General features: G+C 37.4%; 1 protein-coding gene across 1 annotated transcript in view; it reads right to left on the bottom strand.

Annotated features, from left to right (window-relative positions):
* PEX7 (peroxisomal biogenesis factor 7) overlaps nt 1–13,214 on the bottom strand; it is a 75,602-nt gene that overhangs the window by 23,193 nt on the left and 39,195 nt on the right. The gene's annotated exons all lie outside the window — the stretch shown is intronic.

Here is a 13,214-nt window from a genome sequence, read left to right as displayed (position 1 = left end):
ATTAATTAGTAATTAGTTAATTATGAGGCTTTTGTTTTCGAACTGCTCATAATTTAATTTTTCAGGGATCAGAGGACCACTCATGGTCTTCTCATGTTTTTAAAATTTTAAGCAAACTGCACCATTATAAGTCCCTCTGTTTGCACTGTTGGGACTAGCAGACTCTAGAGTGATGAGCAAAAATGTCACAACAGCTTCTTTCCTCATTATTCAATTACTTATTTATTCAACAATTTGTAAGTCCTAGAATATGCCAGGTACGAGCACAAGAAGCAAGAGAGCTGACCTCAGACTTCCCGCAGCTCATTGTCCAATGGGATAGACTGACATTAAAAAAAAGTCACAAAAACACAAATGTAATTGCAATTGACAAGTACCCCCAAAAGACAATGAAGAAGGATGTAAGAATGAACTCACGAGTAAAGTGACCCTGAGCAGAAATCTGAAGGTTGAGGAGATAGCCAGGTGGAAAGCAGAAAAAGCAGCTTGGATTTAAGGTGCTAGCAGTGATGATGAAAAAAGGCTGGTAGGATGGAAATAAATTTAGGCGAAATTAATAGGACAGAAGAAATCAAGACTGACTCCCATGTTTCTGGCTTCCAGCATAATACTTACAATGCTTCCACTATACATTTATTTACAGACCTATTGTCCTCTAGTGGGGATTCCTTGGTACCTCAGCTGGTAAAGAATCCGTCTACAATGCAGGAGACCCCAGTTCGATTCCTGGGTCGGGAAGATCCCCTGGAGAAGGGACAGGCCAACTCCAGTGTTCTTGGGCTTCCCTGGTAGCTCAGATGGTCAAGAATCTGCCTGCAATGCGGGAGACCTCAGTTTGATCCCTGGGTTGGGAAGATCCCTTGGAAGAGGGCATGGCAACCCACTCCAGTATTCTTGTCTGGAGAATCCCCATGGACAGAGGAGCCTGGCGGGCTACAATCCATGGAGTCACAAAGAGTCAGATGTGACTAAGCACAGCACATTTTCCTCTAGTAGCCTCCTTGAATTCAGGGACAGTATCCTATTTGTATCTCTTACATGTATAAAAATGTCTGTCTCACACAAGAACACCCGAAGAATGTTTCATGAATGGATGAGTAAAAAAATTAAGTGAGGATATAAAGGACAAGATAGAGAAATAACAAAGGCCAACCTCACAAATAAGGTAACGTTTAAATCACCTTTAGACCTGGTTCCCAAGTGATGGATCAAAAACTCCTTAAACCAGACATTCAAAAAATACACACTTCCCAGCTTTGTTGAGGAATTTTTTCCTGAAAATTCTGAGTAGATCAGAAATGAACCCAGAAATCTTTCCCCAGGAAATGCTGATGCTCAACCAACTAGGTTTGGGAATCACCATCCAAAGCAGTACTCTTAAGCTTAACTTATTTCAAGATACCAATGTGACAAATTCCCATTAGAAACAGCAGCGATCTTGGGCAGAAAGGGAGGCTAATAGGGCAGTGGTTCTCAACCCTGACTACTGGAATCAATTGAGAAACTTAATTCATCCGAGGTGCACCTCAGGCACTGGAAGGTGCAAACATTCTCCAGGTGATTATAACGCACAGTACAGGTTGAGAACCTCATGAGAACCGTTATTTTGAGAAATATTCCCTTTATATTGAAGCTAGCTCAAGATGGTTTCTGTTTCACACACTCATGCAAGCACGTGCACACACACACACAAACACAGGATCTAACAGCGGAGAAAGAAAAGGGATGCTACTGAATTTTGTTTTATTCTCTGTATTGTCTTCCTCTATTTCTTTGCATTCTCTATATAGTTCAATCTGTTAGGTCAAATCTCTAAGAATTCAATTTTAGAACACTTAGTGCTGCCACATTCTAGACTAGGGTTTCAGGACAGATCTCAAGGGTGAATTATTTATCCCTGAGTCCTCAGGGAACAGAGTAAACTACTAACAGCTGACAGGTAGCAAGTACCCCATTGTTCAAAATAAAGACTTGATACGCATGCAAATAACTAACAGAAGAAAACACTGAGGTTCTCTGCTCTATAACCCTTTTCTTAAAAATGACAATTGCACAGATTAGAGTCCATTACTTCTGCAAGGTTCATGACAAAGAGCAGATGCTTCCCGATGCACCTCCTCAACCCTTCACTTCAGGGGCAATCACTTTAAATTCTTTTAGCTGTTTCTTCTGATATTTTATTCCATATTTCTAAATAATACATACACAGAAATCACTGATTATTTTCATTTTTATATTTTTATCTTTTGACTTCCTACTATGGAAGATGAGGCAAAGCAACATCTACATTAGATGTTGTATAAATATACACAACAAAATCCAGTCAGTTGCCTTTCTGACACTGCACAACAGAATTTTTAAATTATAATGCAAATTAACTGACAAAAATCCATAAATTTTCTGTTGGAACTAATCAGCACAATTCAAAGTTCAAAGCGGTGACTTCTACTGTATTAAGCTAAGGCTTAACATTCCTCACTCCTTTTAGATCTACTTCTTCATGCACTTGCATTAGGTTATGAATTAGACATGGATTTGGTGATTCTTACAGAAAAATGTTAGTAATAAATAATTCTGAAAAATGTTCTGCAGTTATGAATCAAAGTACTTAAAATCCGAAGTCTTACAAGTTTTTTTTTCTAATATGTTGTTTCATTTTACAGGAAATTATTTTCATCTTTTCACCCAGCATTTAACTAGCAAATTTATGCTTCACTTCATCAAAAGATCTTTCCAGTATGACAATAATTACCTTAAGAATTTTCTAACTTAAACAAGTCAAATGGAAAAAATCTTTGGGAACATACTAACAAGCTCGAGAGTTACTGGTTTATACCTACAAATATCTTAACCATTAGGTATATAAAGCTTAAAGAGAAATAACAGTAAAGTGCATATTACAATTAACTGTAGAAAAAGACAAAAATATATTTCTGTAACTTCAGTTAAGAATCAGGATACCAATAAAAGATTCCAAATTTGTTCAATAGTAAAATTTTGCAATCAAGTCATTAGTGACTAAGCATACACACATGTTAAACACAAGAGAACAGCAAGTTTTCTCCTTGATAAATATCATTTTTTTATCACAGTATGACTTTCTATTTTAAATTCAGTTTATGAATTACTACTTAAAACACAAAGTGAAAACCTAATTTATATACAACTGCTTGCAGGCTCTTAAGGTCAGAGTGACCAAAGGATATCATAAATTTTCATATAATTTAAATTCGCTTGTATTTATAAACAATTATGTTAGTATATCCACGCCCCAGATGCCAGGGACAAAATGAAGAAAGAGATGAGTCCTACCCTGTAATCAGACAACATGCTTTACTAACACAAAATATATTCAGTACTAAAATATCCTTGCAAGAATTAAAGAAACATGTGAATGCAAATATTCTCATTATTAAAAAAGCAAACCAGAGACGACTACATTAAGATGCTTTCTTAACACCAGGGATGAAGTTTAGTGAACCTTTGTCACAAAGCAAAAAATGTGATGAATGATGAGAGTTACAAGCATATTTACACCTAAGATCTCTGAAAGGCATGGAACACTCAACAACTCTGATCATTTTACGAATCTGTTCCGACAAACCAACACTTAGCATCCGATGGTTAGCCACACCAGTTCTTGTGGTTGGAGTAACAAATGTAGAGGAACTAAAAGCAACTGTCTGAAAAAGATGAAGTAAAATGATCATGTGAAGCTGCACAGGCGTTCACGTTCAGCTCCTCACATTTCTCATCTATTTACTTTGACTGACCTTTTTTTTTTTGTGAGTAAGGGGGACTGGGTAAAGTTGAAATGAAAGGTTTGTGAGACAGAGTACATATTCAGCTATACTATCTGTTTGCTTTGGCTGACCTTTTTTTTATGGGGAAGGGGAAGAACGAGAAGTATCTGCTCGTGGAAATCTCTGTGCTAATAATCATAAGGATCAAAAAAGAAGGCTGTCATGCACACCAAAGTTAAGACACTTACTGTATAAAGGCAAATCCCCAGCGAGTCAATGTGACAAAGATAAAAAGTATTTCTGCATCTGCTGCTTTGTTAGGCTTTTAAATTTACTACAATTCACCTAAAGGCCATTTTCACGCTTATGCAACATAATAAAGCTATTTATCTTATTTTACAATTAAACATTATAATTATCACATTTATTAGAAGGTATTGATAAGAAACATTTTCAGAATTTTATTTTACATGATCAAACACTGCTTATTTTTCTCTCAAATGTTTTTATTTTGAATTACCAACCCACAGAAAAAGTCAAATAATATATATTGAATATCCATATACTGTTCATCGAGATTCACCAGTTAAGATTTTGCCACATTTGCTTTTTCTCCCTCTGCATATATGCATATAAAATAATATCTCTGCTGAACTATCTAAAAATAAACTACAGACATCATGAGGGCTTCCCTGATAGCTCAGTTGGTAAAGAATCTGCCTGCAATGTAGGAGACCCTGGATCAATTCCTGGGTCAGAAAGATCCACTGAAGAAGGGATAGGCTACCCACCCCAGTATTCTGGCCTGGAGAATTCCAGGGACTGTATAGTCCATGGGGTCACAAAGAGATGGACACGACTGAGCAACTTTCACAGACATCAGGATTTGAGTGTTTCTGTGATTCTGCTAGTTTTTAACAATTTTGATCAGAAATAAAAGAACCCTAGACTTACAAGAAATTTTCAGGTATCAAGTAATATAAAAAGACTGGAAATAGAAGGTCTAGGTTCAAGTTTGGGTCTATTACTTGCCACCTATGCGACATCAGTCAGTCTTCCCATCTGAGTCAACTGTCTTCTGGATAAATGGGCATACCCTCACAGTAGTGTTGTGTGAAAATACTTAAAATGTAAGAACAGATACAGATGTGGAAGGATTTCTGGCATTTAAAGACTTAGCTACTCTTGGCCCTACCCCACTCAAAAATCGGAGCACTTTTGACACTGGAAGAAGGGGAGGCAACTCCTAACTGTAAGGACTATCATGACCACTGTAGGACCTTTCGCATGGTTACTGCCAACCAAACGCCGGTAGTGTCGCCCACCACTGCCACAAAATCAATTATGTCCCCACTAAGAATTAATAAAGGTGTAACTGCAGAGTGTAAATATAACTAGGAAAACATGCACAGTAACCCTCAGGCCCTATTACCTCCATGGGAGGGTAAGAATGTTCTTCTGAAAGCCCAGGGAGACAATATGAAAGTTCTAGAAATCTAAGAACCACTGCAAAATATTCTGCCCAGGGGGCAGAAAGCCACTGAAAGGAAAGGAGGTAGAGAATGCTTGAGTAAAAGTTAATCTGGTGTATACCCTTCCTTTTCAGGTATTTTTCAATGAAAAGGTATATACATTGGGTTGGCCAACCCGGTAATTACAGAAGTTTTAAAAAGTCAACAATTATTAAGACAGCAATCATGGAGGTCTAGGGCCAGCCCCAGTGGAGTGTACTGGCTTGTGAGAGCTGGTGTGCATGTCTCTTCTTGACCCCAAGTTTACCGACATCATATCATACTGGTAGCTTGACCCTGCCAGTGGGGTGTACTTACACCACTGAACTTCTACTTCAAACCCTAGAAATCAGGCTCCCCTGCTCACCTAGAGAGCTGGCTGTTAAACATCTATCACCACACCACTGGTCAGCCCTCCCTGTGTTCTATGCTGAATAATAAATTGTTAATAAACTCAAATGCTGTCATTACCAGGTCTACACAAAAGAGAAGCACAGATTAAAAATACTATTACCTTGTACATATATATTTAGAACTCAAGGCTAGAACTCTGAATTTAAAAGTTATGTACCAGAGAACACACTGACAAGTTTCACACTGTTTCACTGGAAACCGAACTCCAGGGATGCAGAGGACCACCAAAGGCCAGGTTGAGCCTGACTGTGTAGCCATAAAACAAAGACTATTACCTTACCCTTGAAGACTAGACCTGGAATTGGCCCCAGCCCCATACAGATGCTCTTCTGTCACCATCCATTCAATACTAGTAATGACTATAGTAGCAAAAACTTATATAGTGTCTGCTATGTGCCAGCATTTGTGTGTATCAACTCATCTAATCCTCACAACAATCTTAACGTTGTAGGTACTATCACAATCTCCAGTTTATAGATGTTCACACTTACACAGGAATTAAAGAGCAATCTGGCTAACCACATAGGAGTTAGTCCGTGGTCCTAACTCCTGTGTTACCTGGGAACGTGCCAACCTGCAGTTAGTCTATTCAATGTATAGTTAGTCTATTCAAATATATCTTTCACTACCCCACATCTGTTTTTGTGACTACGTTATCTCCCACTATGCCAACACAACTGACATGCTTCAGGTTCCTTTGTGTGCTTCTATTTCTCTTTAAGGCTTTGCTTTTATCATTTCCTCAGCAAGATAGCCCAAACTATTTATTACAATAGCTGGCAGATAACAGCCATTCTGTAAAATATGCCTAAATTTTAAAAGCACAGCTGTACCATTTTATATCCAAAAAGGAGCTTAACAGTTCAGTTGGAAACATTAAAATTGCTGGTACGGGCAAACAGTTTCATATAAGCTGTGGATAAGTACAGTTTGAAAACACTGGAATTAAAATTCACTTCAAATTTTTCTTGCAAAAAGAATCTAAATCCAAAAAAGTCTAAGACACCCCCCCTGCTGTTTGTTTTATTGTTATCAAAGTGCACTGATTTTACAATGTTTTAAAAGTTAGAATATTTATAAAACTATCCTGAAACAGAAAAGTGTTACTCTGTTTGAGACTAACAATTTTAGTTTCATCAATTTATGAAAGTTATATCTTTATCTGAGAAGTATCTGTTATATACATGCAAGAGACAAAACGTCCTTCCTAATGAAGAAACATAATTATAGCAGCTTTTACTTTTGCTTGGATTAATACGTATCTACTTTGTTGATTTCTGCCTGTGTTTATGAAATGATCTATAGGTATAAAACCAAATACTAGCATTTAGAACTCAAACCATACTTATGTGTGGCTGGTACAGCAAACATGTCTGGGCAGAAAAAGCAGTCACCTAATGGAGAGTATATCAGAAGAAAGATAACAGACTAACATCGATGATGATAACATTCATAAAAGAATGTAAATAATTCACTATTAAATATATTTTAAAATTAAGTACTATTCTGAGTGAAGTTTAGAAAGAACCAATGTGCATTTCTATAGCATATATTGCCTATCAGCTGAAGGGAGTTCTGATATTTTTTCCAAAAGATTGGAGCTTTTATTTAACCTAAACTATGTTAAATAATTTCAAATCTATGTTATACATTACTTTTTTAGATCTTTATTAGATAATTGATGAAACATAATGAGCTACTCTACAGGTAAAGAAAGGACTTAAAACTTTTCCCAGTTAGATATGATAATCTACCCACATAAAAAATATAGAACTTGAATTTTATAAAACTAAAATATCTGCCATAGCATCGGTTTTGATATAATGCCCACCATATAAACTGTTTTAAAAGCTTAAAAACTGAACAAAATATAAATTTACAAGTAAATGAAAATATATATTTGAAAAGTCTATGTTAGAGAAACTAGCCACACAGAATCTACAGTGCTCTCTGTAAAATTGCCAGTGCTGAAAACTAAACAGGTGACTGCTCATCTTATATCTTTTTTTGTTGTTGTTTTAAAATAATTTTTCTGTCACTAAAAATATTATCAATCCAATGAGATTTAAAATTCTTCAGAGGATAAATTTAACCTATAGCACATGGAGTAAAAATCTACCCAAAATGCACCTTCCTGACCTTTCCAATGAGTGGTCACCACTCACAAGTAATGAGAGACAAAAGTCAAACAATGAATTAGTACAATTAAAAGTCATATTTTCAACATGTGTTGAGAGTTACAAATGTGCATACATATATACATACATTCAAAAATGAAAAGTTTTTCAAATGATTTTATTTTTTTTCTATTCATTTTCCTTTGCAGAAGAAAGTCTTTGATAACCCTATATTGGAATATATGATTAGTAGCCTCCAGTTACATCTTGTATGAAGATGGAATGGTAGTAGCTATGCAAGCAGGCTAAGTTGCTTCAGTCATGGTCTGACTCTGCGATCCTATGGACTGCCAGGTGCCTCTGTCCAGGCAAGAATATTGGGATGGGATGCCAGATCTTCTAAAATTATATGTTAAAATGAAAATCCTATTTCTGGAAGAAAAGTGATTTTGTCTCTATATACTGCCAGTGAAGAAACTGGGTTTAAATGTTTTTCTTTACTCCACTTCAGACTGGGAAAGTGTTTCTCAATTTTACAGAAAAAAAGGAGAACTCCAGGGTTTAGACCTGACTAGGGCTACTGTTCTCAATAACTGAGACAAACAACGTAGAGGAATATGCACACCTTGCAGAGTGAAGGAAGTGAAGAAATAAAGAACGAGATGCCTGCGTGGACACTCCGGTGCCTGCATCCAGCAGGGTGCTGAAGAAGCGGGCCTGAGCCGGGCAAGAGGTCAGAGCTGGGCAAGGCGGGTGGGCAGTATCAGCTAGAATGCATATGCAAAAGTATACTGAGCCAGAGTTCACCAAGTTTAAAGGGGGAGAGAAAGAGACTCCATGACGAAGTACAGAAAGGAAGGGCTGGGGAGGATGAGAAAATAAAAACAAAAAAGAACATGGAATCCCTAAGGTAAGGAGTTTTAAGAAGGAAAGCCTGATCTACAATTTGAAATACAGCAACAAGGTCCAGTACGACAAGTGCTGACGAGTGGACTGGATATGGTATTATTGAGGTCACTGATGCTTCTGCCAGAGCAATTTCAGTAAAGAAGTGGGGCTAAGCCAGCTTTAGGCTTAGGAGTAAACGGACTCATTGCCCTAACTGCGTAGGACTATAAGCTTTCAAGGATCTACAAGAATGTCTGAGAGCTGACAATTAAAATCAATTTTTAATTAAGTACATATAAATTTAACATTATTAATTGTTAAGTGTTGTATTTAAACATTTCATTCCATTTAAAAACAATTTTTATGTTGGATTTTTTTTATTTCACAAAAGTTCCTAAGTAAGCATAATGATGGCCAAGAAATCATAATCCATCACAAGTAAGCTACTTATTGCAAGATGACTTCAAAAGCCAAAGCATAAAAATCTTTCAAGATAATTAGCCCTGTTGAATCAGTGATGTGGATCCATTTTATAGATTCAAATGAGATAGGGTAAGTAAGACCTCCAAGCAGAGCACCCTAGGACTGCAGAGCTTTTGTGGCCTTGGTGACTGGAGCCTCAGGGGACTCTAAAGCTTGGCTAGGGCTTCCCAGGTGGCTCAGTGGTAAAAAAAAAAAAAAAAAAAAATCTGCCTGCCAACACAGGAGACACGGGTTCAATCCCTGATTTGGGAAGATCCCCTGGAGAAAGAAATGGCAACGCTAGTATTTTTGCCTGGGAAATCCCAGAGACAAAGGAGTCGGCAGGGCTACAGTCCATGGAGTTGCAAAAAGTTGGACACAACTTTAGCAACTATAAACAACAACAAAGCTTGGCTAAGAAGGAAAGAGAACTTAAAGGAAAATACAGGATACTGGAAGAAGTTACAGGCTGAGGAGAAAGTCAGTAGAGAGTTGCAGACTGATGATACAACACAAAGAAGGCATTTAATGGAAAAAAGTGCTGAAGGACATAGAAGTGCATGGGATTAAAACCGCTCATGTGCACAGGTTCTGATTAGCACAGAAGAAATGGATAGGTACAGATTTAGATAAATTTACAGGTTTGCAGTGAAAATTAGGGCTTCCCTGGTGACTCAGATGGCAAAGAACCCGCCTGCCAATACAGGAGACATGAGAGACATGGGTTCGATCCCTGGGTTGGGAAGATCCCCTGGAGGAGGGCATGGCAACCCACTCCAGAATTCTTGCCTGAAGAATCCCCACGGACAGAAGAGCCTGGCGGGCTACAGTCCATGGGGTCACAAAGAGTCGGACACATGGGGTCACAAACAGTCGACTGAATGACTGAGCACAGCACAGAAAAAATTCAGATAATTTGTGTTTGAGCCCTACAATTAGTTTTTTTTTTTTAAAGAAAGAGATAAGGTGGTTTGCTGAAAGTGCAGGGAATAGGGCAGAGGAGGTAACTTAAGAACAGAAGTAAAGATTGGAAACCCAGATAAAGAATTAGCACAGTATTTTCAAGTATGTCCTTCTATGCAATTCTTCAATAACTTTGCAAGCTTGTGAGGACATTCCATTTTCACAGTAAAGAAACCTAAACTCTAGTTATATAGACAAAATTGCCTATTTTAAGTCTTTTTCAACTATGTTAAAGATCTCACATTACCTAATTATGATCACAATCTTGCCAAATGTTTACCAGTGATGTTTTTGATCTTGCAGTATGTCACAGAACCAAGACCTAGCCATCCCTCTCTCCCCAGAAGCACTGAACATCTATTCCCCAATCTCTAGTCCTGCTCAGGATTCAGAAAAAAAGCAAAGCCTAATTCTTAAAAGTGGAGAGAAAAAAGAATCTATAAAAATAGTGAAGCACTATGAAATACACCTGAAGCTAATACAATATTATAAATCAACTATACTTCAATTAAAAAGTGGAGGGAAGACTCTGTGCCACAAAACTGCAATGATTTCTGAGCATAGTTAGGTACCTACAAGATTTTGGAGTACTGCAGTTTGCACTCAAAAGCCCAGTCTGGACAAATATTCCTGAGATAAACCTACATCAACAAAAGTGAGGCATCTCCCAACTGTGTGTTTAGGGATACTTAAGCATATACATAAAACAGGGAGTGGTCAGTAAAATTAAGATCCTAATGACAATTCTGAAAAGCAAGAACAGGTAGTCACTAGATTTTCCCCTTTAATTAGAAAAGGTCAGTGAAATGGATTTAAGATGTCCAAAGATTAATGCCCCCACTTCAGTTTTCAAGGCTTTGGCAATCAGCTTCAAACTCCAGAAGAGATTCTGAAATCCAAGAACTGGATTCTATATTTAGAAATCTCTTCTGAGCCTACAAGTGACACTATGTAAGAGAGAAGATTCCAAGCTCACTCTTTGTCTTGTTTAGCCTACCTGGAAGATCTCACATTACGTAGGCCATCCACGTGTGGTTGACATCCTCGCCTGCAGTTTCTCTGACATACTACATGCTCTGAGGTCTCTTCTTGTTTTGGGTAACCTATTCCGTTCTTCCTTCCAACATTAATTCCCTCCTAGAGATTGTTTGGTTTGTCCTTCTTTCTCTAAACTTATCTCCCTTTGATTGATGCATTCTTCTGGACTAAACTATCTAAGTTAATGGCCTTCAAATCCATACTTACAGCCCTCACCTCTAGTCAATGACCTAGCTCCACAGATACAGTCTGGAAGAGCTTGGGGCGGGTGGTGAACAACTGATAGGTTTTCCTCCTGTCTGCCATGTTGCCATTTTTTGGCTCCCATGCTAAAAATTCTAAAATCACTCCATACTATTTTATACAGAATATTACATTAAAAAATTGGTCATAGTACCCTTTTAATTGAGAGATGGAAGATTTAGTGTGATTATACTTCCCAGTGTGTCTGCCTGCTTGTATTGGATCAGTCCAAAAAAACTGAGTTAGGCCATGTAATTCCTCCCCAGGCATTGTTGTAATTTATTCTATTAGAATTACATTCCACACAAACAAAGTTACATAGCTTCTGCCATATCAAATACTGACTTAGAAGTAAAGGAGAAAGGAATACTGGGTAGTTGAAGTAATGAGGCCATGTAAATCCAAACCTCTTAGTGTATCCTCACAAAAACCAACACAGAACAGCAAAAAGAACAAATAAAACTCAGGTCTTTAACAAATCCCAACTTGTAATTACATGTAAAAAAAATAAAAACAGAATCTTAGTGTGCATTCTCCCATGTTCTAGATCTAACTAAGCTTTATTGAACAGCAAGGGGAATTTAGGAAAAACTGAAGAGAACAGAGAAGAGCTAGGATCAGGTCAAAAACTGATTTAAAGCTACTACCACAAAGAGAAAGCCCATTCTATGAGACAAAGCTTAGCATAGAACACAGTACAGATTTTAAAGAGCACAGGACACAAGGTAATAGTTTAAAGGGAAAAGAAGACTAAAAGGAAAGAAAGCTACCAGTCCTAAAGCATCAATCCTGTACACAGATATGCAGGAACATACAAAGTCTTACTCTATTGTAAAAAAAAAAAAATTTTTAATTGATGTCATAAACTCAAACAATTCACCTGAGAAAAGATCACCTCAAAAAAATAAATAGCAAAGTGTAAGAAAACTAACATAACATTCTAAATGAATTAATATCTCCAAACAAGCATTTGGAGACACAAAGAAAAACTTGACCTAGATCAGTATATCACAATAAGAGTTATATTTGATCTTTACCTGTAGTTCCTGGCACAGAGCTCCTAAAACCCCTGGAAATTCCTGAATAAAGGAAGTGAAGTGAAGTTGCTCAGTAGTGTACAACTCTGCGATCCCATTGACTGTAGCCTACCAGGCTCCTCCATCCATGGCATTTTCCAGGTAAAAGTACTGGAATGGGCTGCCATTTCCTTCTCCAGCGGATCTTCCTAACCCAGGGATGGAACCCAGGTCTTCCGCATTGCGGGCAGATGCTTTAACCTCTGAGCCACCAGGGAAGCTCAAACAAAGGAATGTATTTGTTATTTTTAAGGACTCCCTCTGGAGTACACCTGAGATTATGCTAATAAGGTGACTTAAGATGGAGTCCTTACATAGTCTCATGTGACTAAAGGGATGGGATTTTCAGCCGCATCCACTGAATAGCCAGAGAAGAGGAAGGGCTGGAAATAAAGTTCTATAAATCTATTGAACAAGCTTTGATGAGCTTACTGTTAAAAGTATTGGCAAGGATGGGAACCACAGTGCATCACTGATGGGAATGCAAATTGGTGTAGCCACTATGGAAAACAGTAGAGAGATTCCTCAAAAATTTTAAAATAGAATACCATATGATCGAACAATTTCAGTTCTGGATTTTTATCTGAAGGAAACAAAAACATTAACATGAAAAGATATATGTATCCCCATGTTCCTCTCAGCGTTATTTACAATAGTCAAAATATGGAAACAACCAAAGTGTCCATCAACAGATGAAAGGATAAAGAAATTGTGACATATGAATACAATGGAATATTATTCAGCCATAAGAGAAGAATG

This window comes from Budorcas taxicolor, chromosome 9 (assembly GCF_023091745.1).
Source record: "Budorcas taxicolor isolate Tak-1 chromosome 9, Takin1.1, whole genome shotgun sequence".
Classification (NCBI taxonomy): Eukaryota; Metazoa; Chordata; class Mammalia; order Artiodactyla; family Bovidae; genus Budorcas; species Budorcas taxicolor.
The sequence above is the reverse complement of the archived record's forward strand: the minus strand, read 5'-3'. Positions and strand labels throughout refer to the sequence as shown.